The sequence below is a fragment of the Arachis ipaensis genome, chromosome B9, assembly GCF_059453495.1.
Source record: "Arachis ipaensis isolate K30076 ecotype BB chromosome B9, ASM5945349v1, whole genome shotgun sequence".
Lineage (NCBI taxonomy): Eukaryota > Viridiplantae > Streptophyta > Magnoliopsida > Fabales > Fabaceae > Arachis > Arachis ipaensis.
In genome coordinates this window covers 113,869,887-113,879,798 of record NC_142444.1, presented here as the reverse complement: position 1 = coordinate 113,879,798, position 9,912 = coordinate 113,869,887, and the positions used below count along the sequence as shown (strand labels likewise).

Sequence of the window (9,912 nt, the reverse complement as noted above, 5' to 3'; positions counted from 1 at the left end):
AAATGCATTGAGTCTAATTTGTGTGCTTAAAGTTCATACTTGCCAATTAGATATTAATTGAACATGACTTGCTCTTTATTATGGATGCTTGAGATTGCTCTTCTCATGCCATTGCATGCTTTACTTCCTCTTGCATGCCATGCCAAGTGTCATGACCCTTGCTTTTACATTCACAATGGGCACTACAAGTCACTTGCATGTTTTTGTCAAATTGATTCTTGGGTTTAATATTTTCCTTCCTTCCCTTCCTTTTTAGGATGACTACCAAGAAAGGCAAGGAGATAGCTTTGAGGAAACCGGCCGCAAAAAGGGTACCCCCAAGGTCAAACTCTAAGGCGCGCTCTTCATTAGGAGCCAAACCCCTATCTAAAAAAGGGAAGACACCTGCTCCTATTGATGAGAATGACAAGGGCAAACCGGCGAAAGATTCTTCAAGGTTCCCCAACCGCTTCTGTGAACTTATGTTCCCCTCCATAGCTGTGAGAAACTATCATCCTGAGCATCTACTCGCTCCGCCGGACAAGGTTGCTCCTTATATTTTGCCCCGCATTGAACAACGAGGATGGGAGTTTCTTTTGAGGAAACCAAGGGAAATCAACCTCTCTTGGGTGGAAGAATTTTTTTTCACTAACTACCATCTTCCCTCTCTTCAATCGTTATACATGCGCCGGAAGCAAGTCTCGGTTTCAGAAGAGGCTATTCAGCAAGTGCTTAATGTTCTACCAGTACCAAGTGACATGGATGGCTACCAAGAAGTCTTACGTCAGCGAGAGAAGTTTGGATTTGATTGGGACTGGATCCTCCGAGTCATTGCTGAACCAGAGGCATTTTGGATCCATGGTCGACTGCGGATGAGGCCCAAGAGCATTGACGCTCGCTTCCTTACTGTGGAAGCTAGAGCTTGGGCCCAGATCCTATCTCACTATGTGCTACCTAGCATCCACAAGTCGTCCCTCACGACAGACCTCGCCTTGCTTGTTTGGTGTGTTCTCACAGAGAAGCCAGTGAACATTCCGCTTCTTGTCAAGCAAGCGAAGAGTCAAGTTCACGACCGGGGTAATTTTCCATTTCCAGCATTGGTGTCTGACTTAGTTGCTACTGCGGGTGTTTCTTGGGAAGCCAAGGATAAAAAGATCATAGTTCCGGCTAAGGGCGATGTGGTCCCAAGAGGAAAATACCTGCACCTTCCCATGAACAAACCAAGCCTTGACATGGCCCCGCTACTTCTTCTTCCTTCTAGCTCATCATTACCACCACTGAGGTCCACACATCAAAGGATAGAAGATCTTCACCAGAAGCTTGATAGATATGAGCGGCGCAACTACCGCCGATATACTTACATCAAGAAGCTTCTGCGTTGTGTTACCCCTAGCATGGAGGAACCCGAAATATTCACATCCACCTCAAACCCAAGTGATGGGAGTTCTGATGAAGGGGATAGTGAAGGTTCCGGTCCCGACCGTGCCTTGCGTATTATTCGTAGCACGGAGGACCGTGCTAATTTCTAAAGTGTGGGGAGGTCGTTCAACCGATCTCCATGGGTAATAATCTCTTCCCTTCGATACCCATGGATTTATTTTTGCTTAGAAGTTAATATATCGCATGTGTAGTTAGTTTTGCTTGTAAATACCCTTTGCATGATAGTTAGTTTCTATAGAGTTACTTAGTCAAAATAATAACTTCCTTTCCAAGAAACTGTATTTTGGGTGACCTACCAAAATTCTGAAAATTTTTTGCAGTAAACTTGCTTTAAGAATGTATTTTGGAACATAGTAATTGAGCTAAGAACACAAGCATGAAAGTTTTGAGCTTATTGTATGGTTACATCTTCTAACCATTATTTCCATTATTGTTTGCATATCTCTCTCTCTATGATTGTGATCCTTGCTTTGTCTGATTCTATATGTCTATTGCTTTGTGTATGAATGCATTTACATGATTGAGGCCATCATTTCAATAGTCACTTTTCCCAAATGACCTTAACCCTTTTATCTACCATTTCAATAGGCACATCAACAACCCTAAGTGAAAAACCATGAATGTCCCTAAATTTGAATCCTTGATTAGCTTAGGTGAGTTAGGATGTGTATCATTCAAATAGGAGGGTATACTTGGGAAATTCGGGTAGATATATAGGTGTGTAATTGTAGTGTAATTGGAAATTCTAAGATTTGGGAACATACTCATGTGTTGAATGATTAAACTGTGTACATTGAAACTTTTGTTCACAAAGAAACCCCAAGAAAAGGGGATAATAATAAAAAAAGAAAGAAAAAAAAAGAGAAAGCAATGAAAGGGGACAAAGATGCCCCAAGATAAAGTAACAAAAACAATGCATATGGGTGTGAATTGGAAAGAATGCATGAGTATGCAAAAAGAGTAAAAGTCAAGGGTAGCTAGGTAATGTATTATAGTAGTATAGGTTGTTCTATGTGTCTAGTGGATCCTAGGTTGTTCAAGGACTCAAATTTTAAGCCCACTTGGCCATATACATCCTTACCTTCACCTAGCCCCATTACAACCCATGAATAAGACCTCATGATACTTGTAAGCATGCATTAAGTAATTGTTGATTGTTAGATGAAAGACAAATCTTGGAAAGCATGATTAGGAGAAGATTGAGTGACGAACCCTATACACTTGAGTGAATAGAGCGGATACACTTCCGGTGAGGGTTCGACGCTCAATGCTTGTTCCCGGCTTTCACAAGCGTTTGTTTAGCAAGTCATATGCACTCCTTAGTGGTATTCAATTTGGTAGGATTCATGAATTACATACTATTTTCACCCTACGTGCTCACATGTATTATTGGAGGATAGATTAACTCTTGACTAAGTAGGTAGACAATATTACATTAGTTGCATGCATCCATTTAGGTAGTTTGCATTTCATAAACCCTTTCTCACCATGATCTTTGGTCTTTTTATTATAAGCATGAGGACATGCTTGGCTTAAGTGTGGGGAGATTTGATAAACCCTGATTTTGTGGTTTATCTTGTGCTTATTTTGGGGGGATTTTATCAATATTTCTCACACTTATTCGCAAGAAATGCATAGTTTTGTGTTCACTTTCCAATATTGCTCCATGATGGAAAACATGCTTATTTTACCTTAAAATTGCCATATTTTAATCCTCTTCTATTGCCATTCGATGTCGTGATGTATTTGTTGAGTAATTTCAGGAATTATAGGGTAGGAATGACTTAGAAGAGAGGGAGAAAGCATGTACAAAAAGGGAGGAACATGAAGAATTGAAATCTTGGGAGAAGCAGCATCGGCGCGCCCGCGCACTCCACGCGCACGCGTGGATGAGGTTGGCTGGAAGCGGCACGCAAGGATGGATGCATCCGCGCGGATTAGAAGATTCCTATCAACGCGCACGCGCACTTGGCATGCACGCATGGATCGCAAAAGCAATCGGCGCGCGCGCATGCATGGCGCGCACGCGTGGGAAGCTGCACGTGACCTCATTAAAGGAAATCGTGCCTGGCGATTTCTGAGGCTCATCAGGCCCAATTTCAAGTTGTTTCTGCATGGAAAAGACCCAAGGATGCTAGGGGAAAAGGGGGATCAATCATTTTTAGATCAAGACACAATTTTAGCTAGTTTTAGGTTCTTTGGAATTCTAGAGAGAGAAACCCTTGTTCCTCTCTAGATCTAGTTTTAATTTGATCTTCCCTTGTTGGATTGTGAATTGAATCTTGTTAATTACTAGTTTTAATTGTTCAATTTGAATTCCTTGTTACAATTTTGCTTATATCTAGTGATACTTTTATGCATCCTTGTTAATTGTCATTTTATACCTATTTCATGAATGTTGTGAATCTTGACTTGTTGATGTTACATTGATGATTTCTATGTTTAGCTTTGTTGTTTGGATGATTGTATGTTGATAATTGTTAGTGGGTACTTGTAGATTTCAATTTAATTGCTATTTTGAACATGTCTTTTGTTAATGCTTACCATGTGTTTGATGAATTGTTTACTTTGATTATTGAGTAATCTTCTTTACTCTTGGCCTAGGTCAAGGGAATTGGGTAAACTTGATTCATTGGGTCTAATGGATTTGATGATTTGAAAGCCCTTGGTGGTCAATTTGATACTTATTGACGCCAACCCACTACTAATCTAATTAGTAGGTAGGTTGGGACTTATGGGTTGATGTGATCAAAGCCATTTGACGTACTTCAAGTCTAGGGGTAGATATTACGTACTTAAGAGTTTTAGAAGTAGACTTAATGAGCTTGGTTTCTCATAATTGTCAAGACATGGTTGTTAGACAAGGATGGTGGCCCCAATTCCCATGCCTAGTCAAGAGTTGCTTTTATTATTCATATTTGAAAACCAAATTTCTCAACTATTTGCCTTAGTTATAGTTACTTGTTTGGTTTATAATAGAATTAAGTGGAATGTTACTTGTTCATTGGAATTGCTCATGTTTCGCTTAGTTAATTGAATTAATTTGTTGCAATTTAAGATTACCTGCTTATTAATATTCCCATTTATTTTCATGCTCATAACTCACAACCCCGGATTTCTAACCAATGTTGAAGCACATGTTTGCCCATTCCTTGTGAGACGACCCGATGTTTGAATACTTCGGTTATTTCTATTGGGGTTGAACTTGTGACAACCAAATCCCTCTTCTAAATTTGACACCCGAGGATTGTTGTTGGTAGAACTATACTTGCAACACGATCTTATTGAAGAAAATCTTTACCAATACACCCTTGGGGGAAACACGTGTCAAGGTCTACACTATAGAAGGAGAGCGGAACAAGCAACTCATCAATAACAACTTTAGCCTAGAAATTTTATGGAAAATTTATCAAATTTCTATCAAACAAGAGACAGACTCCATAAGTTGGATACGTTTAAACACTAGAGAATATTCACTCAAGTCAAGATATACCATTACTTACTAAGTTTTCATTCTCCAATCGAAAGCCTCCATAGACAATTCAAAGAAAACGAGATCTGGAATAAAGCATCTGGAGATTGAAGTATTAATCGAAGGTTAAAGCTTTGTATTGAAGCTTATAGATGAAGGAATACCAATAATAACCAAATTGATCAGTTGATTACCCCAAATTAGTGAAGTTTACCCCTTTGCCTCTCTTTTCTAGGAACACCTCTTTAAGCTATAATTTTTTCTTTAGTGATGATGGTCGGTTGGAATAGATCGCCGGTGGCTAATGCGATCCCTTGCGACCTATCCTTGCTCACATGGAACTAGTGGAGCCAAACATGGAGATGATGAAGAACTAATTGAATTTCAAGGGTATAAGCTCACAAATGGCATAGCTATTTTGCAAGATTGGCTAGCCAAAAATTCCTTCATATTTGAGTAATGTAGAATAGCCCCGAGGCAACTTTGTCTTAGGCACTGCAAGCAATTAACGAGTTCTGGTACCGTAGCAGTGTCTAATCTTTTATTTCTTGATAAGAAGCTCAGTTTTCTTCTTTTCTCTTTAAATTTTTTATCTCTCGTGAAATTTTTGTCTTATTCTAACTAAACAATATTAAACTAAAATATTAAAATAAAATATTTTTTAAATAAGAAGTTATGTATTCTCACATAAAATAAATATAAAAGATAATAATGAAGACAACGAGGATGATAACGATGACGAGAATGATAGTAATATGAATATGTGATGAAAATATTACATGCAATTGCATAGTGGTGATTTTTGTATAAGTAAAGCACTGATGAGCGGATAATTTATACGCTTTTTGGCATTATTTTTACATAGTTTTTAGTATAATTTAGTTATTTTTTAGTATATTTTTATTAGTTTTTAATTAAAATTCACATTTCTGGACTTTACTATGAGTTTGTGTATTTGTCTGTGATTTCAGGTATTTTCTGGCTGAAATTGAGGGACTTGAGCAAAAATCAGATTCAGGGGTTGAAGAAGGACTGCAGATGCTGTTGGATTCTGACCTTCCTACACTCAAAGTAGAATTTCTGGAGCTACAGAACTCTAAATGGCGCGCTCTCAATTGCGTTGGAAAGTAGACATCTAAGGCTTTCCAGAAATATTTAATAGTCCATACTTTGCCCGAATTTAGATGACGTAAACTGGCATTGAACGCCAGTTCCATGCTGCATTCTGGAGTTAAACGCCAGAAACAGGTTGCAAAGTGGAGTTAAACGCCAGAAACAGGTTACAAACTGGCGTTCAACTCCAAGAAAGACCTCTACACGTATAAAGCTCAATGCTCAGCCCAAGCACACACCAAGTGGGCCCCGAAGTGGATTTCTGCATCAATTACTCATTCTGTAAACCCTAGTAACTAGTTTAGTATAAATAGGACTTTTTACTATTTATTTACATCTTCGGATTAGATCTTTGATTAGTTTTTATGCTATTTTAGAATTTCATGGGGGCTGGCCATTCGGCCATGCCTGGACCATTATCACTTATGTATTTTCAAACGGTAGAGTTTCTACACACCATAGATTAAGGTGTGGAGCTCTGCTATTCCTCAGGAATTAATACAAAGTACTACTGTTTTTCTACTCAATTCAAGCTTATTCCTATTCTAAGATATCCATTCGCACCCAAGAACATGATGAATGTGATGATTATGTGACGCTTATCATCATTCTCACTTACGAACACGTGCCTGACAAACACTTCCGTTCTACATGCGAACAAGCTAGAATGAATATTCTTAGATATCTAATACAGAGGACCGAGTCCGAGATATTAGAATCTTCGTGGTATAAGTTAGAACCCATGGATGGCCATTCTTGAGATCCGGAAAGTATAAACCTTGTCTGTGGTATTCCGAGTAGGATCTGGGAAGGGATGGCTGTGACGAGCTTCAAACTCGCGAGTGCTGGGCATAGTGACAGACGCAAAAGTATAGTAAATCCTATTCCAGTATGATCGAGAACCGACAGATGATTAGCCACGCAGTGACAGCGCATTGGACCATTTTCACAGAGAGGATGGGATGTAGCCATTGACAACGGTGATGCCCTACATAAAGCTTGCCATGGAAAGGAGTAGGAATGATTGGATGAAGACAGCAGGAAAGCAAAGGTTCAGAGGAACAAAAGCATCTCTATACGCTTATCTGAAATTCTCACCAATGAATTACATAAGTATCTCTATCCTAATCTGTGTTTTATTTATCTTTTAATTATTAAAACTCTATATCTATTTGAATCCGCCTGACTGAGATTTATAAGGTGACCATAGCTTGCTTCAAGCCGACAATCTCCGTGGGATCGACCCTTACTCACGTAAGGTTTATTACTTGTACGATCCAGTGCACTTGCTGGTCAGTTGTGCGAAGTTATGAACGTGCGTATAAATTTTTCAGCGCCGTTACCAAGGAATAGAACCGTCACGATTTTTGCGCACCAAGTTTTTGGCGCCGTTGCCGGGGATTGTTCGAGTTTGGACAACTGACGGTTCATCTTGTTGCTCAGATTAGGTAATTTTATTTTATTTTTAAGCTTTTTATTTATTATTTTTGAAAAATACAAAAAAAAATTTCTTTTTTTCGTTTTTCCAAATTAATTTTCGAAAAATACAAAAAAATTTTACAAAATCATAAAATCAAAAATATTTTTTGTGTTTCTTGTTTGAGTCTAGAGTCAAGTTTTAAGTTTGGTGTCAATTGCATCTTTTTAATTTTCTAAAAATTATTTTCGAAAATTTCATGCATTGCATTCTTCATGATCTTCAAGTTGTTCTTGGCCAGTTTTCTTGTTTGATCTTCATATTTTCTTGTTTTGTGTCTTTTCTTGTTTTTCATATGCATTTTCAATTTGTTAATGTCTAAAGAATAAAAATTTTTATGTTTGGTGTCTTGCATGTTTTCTTTTCTTGAAAATTTTTCAAAAATAAGTTCTTGGTGTTCATCTTGACATTCAAAGTGTTCTTGGTGTTCATCTTGACATTCATAGTGTTCTTGCATGCATCACATGTTTTGATCCAAAATTTTCATGCATTGAGTCTTTGGGTTGTTTTTCTCTTTCTTCATTGAAAATTTAAAAATCAAAAAAATATCTTTCTCTTATTTCACTCATAATTTTCGAAAATTTGATTTGATTTAGTAAAAAAATTTTAAAATTTAGTTATTTCTTATGAGTCAAATCAAATTTTCAATTTAAAAATCTTATCTTTTTCAAATCTTTTTTCATTTTTCTTTCATAATTTTCGAAAATTCCAAAATGATTTTCAAAAATCTTTTTCTTATTTTGTTTCATAATTTCAAATCTTTACTAACAATTAATGTGATTGATTCAAAAATATTAAGTTTGTTACTTGCCAAATAAGAAAGGTTCAATCTTTAATTTTTAAAATCAAATCTTTTAGTTTCTTGTTAGTCAAGTAATCAACTTTAATTTTCAAAATAAAATCTTTTTAAATTTCTTTTTCAAATCTTTTTCAAATTAAGTTTCAATCACATCTTTTTCAAAATCAATTTCAAAATCTTTTCTAACTTCCTTTCTAACTTCTTACCTTTTTAAAATTGATTTTCAAATTTTTTTAATCAATCCTATTTTTTTGTTTCAATCATATCTTTTTCAAAACTACCTAACTAATTCTCTCTCTCTAATTTTCGAAAATCCCTTCCCCCTTTTTCAAATTTCTTTTTTTTATTAACTAATTGTTTTAATTTTTAATTTAATTTGATTTCAATTTTAATTTTCAAAATTTAACTTTAAATTTTATTTTTAATTTAATTAATTTTCGAAATTTCCTCTCTCTCATCTCCTTCTAATTATTTATTTATTTACTAACACTTCTCTTCATCTCAAAATTCGAACCCTCCCTTCCTCTTGGTGTTCAAATTTCTCTTCTTCTATTCTTCTATTCTTATACTCACATACAGGAATCTCTATACTGTGACATAGAGGATTCCATATTTTCTTTTCTGTTTTCTTCTTTTTCATGTGAGCAGGAACAAGGATAAGAACATTCTTGTTAAAGATGATCCTGAACCTGAAAGGACTCTGAAGAGGAAGCTAAGGAAAGCTAAAGCACAACTCTCTGGAGAAAATCTGACTGAAAATTTTGAAAAAGAAGGAAACATGACCGAAAATAATAACAATGCAAGGAAGATGCTTGGTGACTTTACTGCACCAAATTCTAATTTACATGGAAGAAGCATCTCAATCCCTGCCATTGGAGCAAACAATTTTGAGCTTAAACCTCAATTAGTTTCTCTGATGCAATAGAACTGCAAGTTTCATGGACTTCCATCCGAAGATCCTTTTCAGTTCTTAACTGAATTCTTGCAGATCTGTGATACTATTAAGACCAATGGGGTTGATCCCGAGGTCTATAGGCTTATGCTTTTCCCGTTTACTGTAAGAGACAGAGCTAGAGTTTGGTTGGACTCTCAACCTAAAGATAGCCTGAACTCTTGGGATAAGCTGATCACGGCTTTCTTAGCCAAGTTCTTTCCTCCTCAAAAGCTTAGCAAGCTTAGAGTGGATGTTCAAACCTTCAGACAAAAAGAAGGTGAATCCCTCTATGAATCTTGGGAGAGATACAAAGAACTGACCAAAAAGTGTCCTTCTGACATGCTTTCAGAATGGACCATCCTGGATATATTCTATGATGGTCTGTCTGAGTTATCAAAGATGTCACTGGACCATTCTGCAGGTGGATCCATCCACCTAAAGAAAACGCCTGCAGAAGCTCAAAAACTCATTGACATGGTTGCAAATAACCAGTTTATGTACACTTCTGAAAGGAATCCTGTGAGTAATGGGATACCCATGAGGAAGGGAGTTCTTGAAATTGATACTCTGAATGCCATATTGGCTCAAAATAAAATATTGACTCAGCAAGTCAATATGATCTCTCAGAGTCTGAATGGATTGAAGGAATCATCCAACAGTACTAAAGAGGCCTCTTCTGAAGAAGAAGCTTATGATCC

The 9,912-nt window shown here is 36.7% G+C and overlaps 1 non-coding gene across 1 annotated transcript; it reads right to left on the bottom strand.

Annotated features, from left to right (window-relative positions):
- Positions 1-9,451: 9,451 nt before the first annotated feature.
- On the bottom strand, positions 9,452-9,559 carry LOC148545964 (small nucleolar RNA R71). Its single transcript, XR_015901264.1, has one exon. It is a non-coding gene; the product is annotated as a small nucleolar RNA R71 (small nucleolar RNA).
- Between the last annotated feature and the right edge of the window lie 353 nt (positions 9,560-9,912).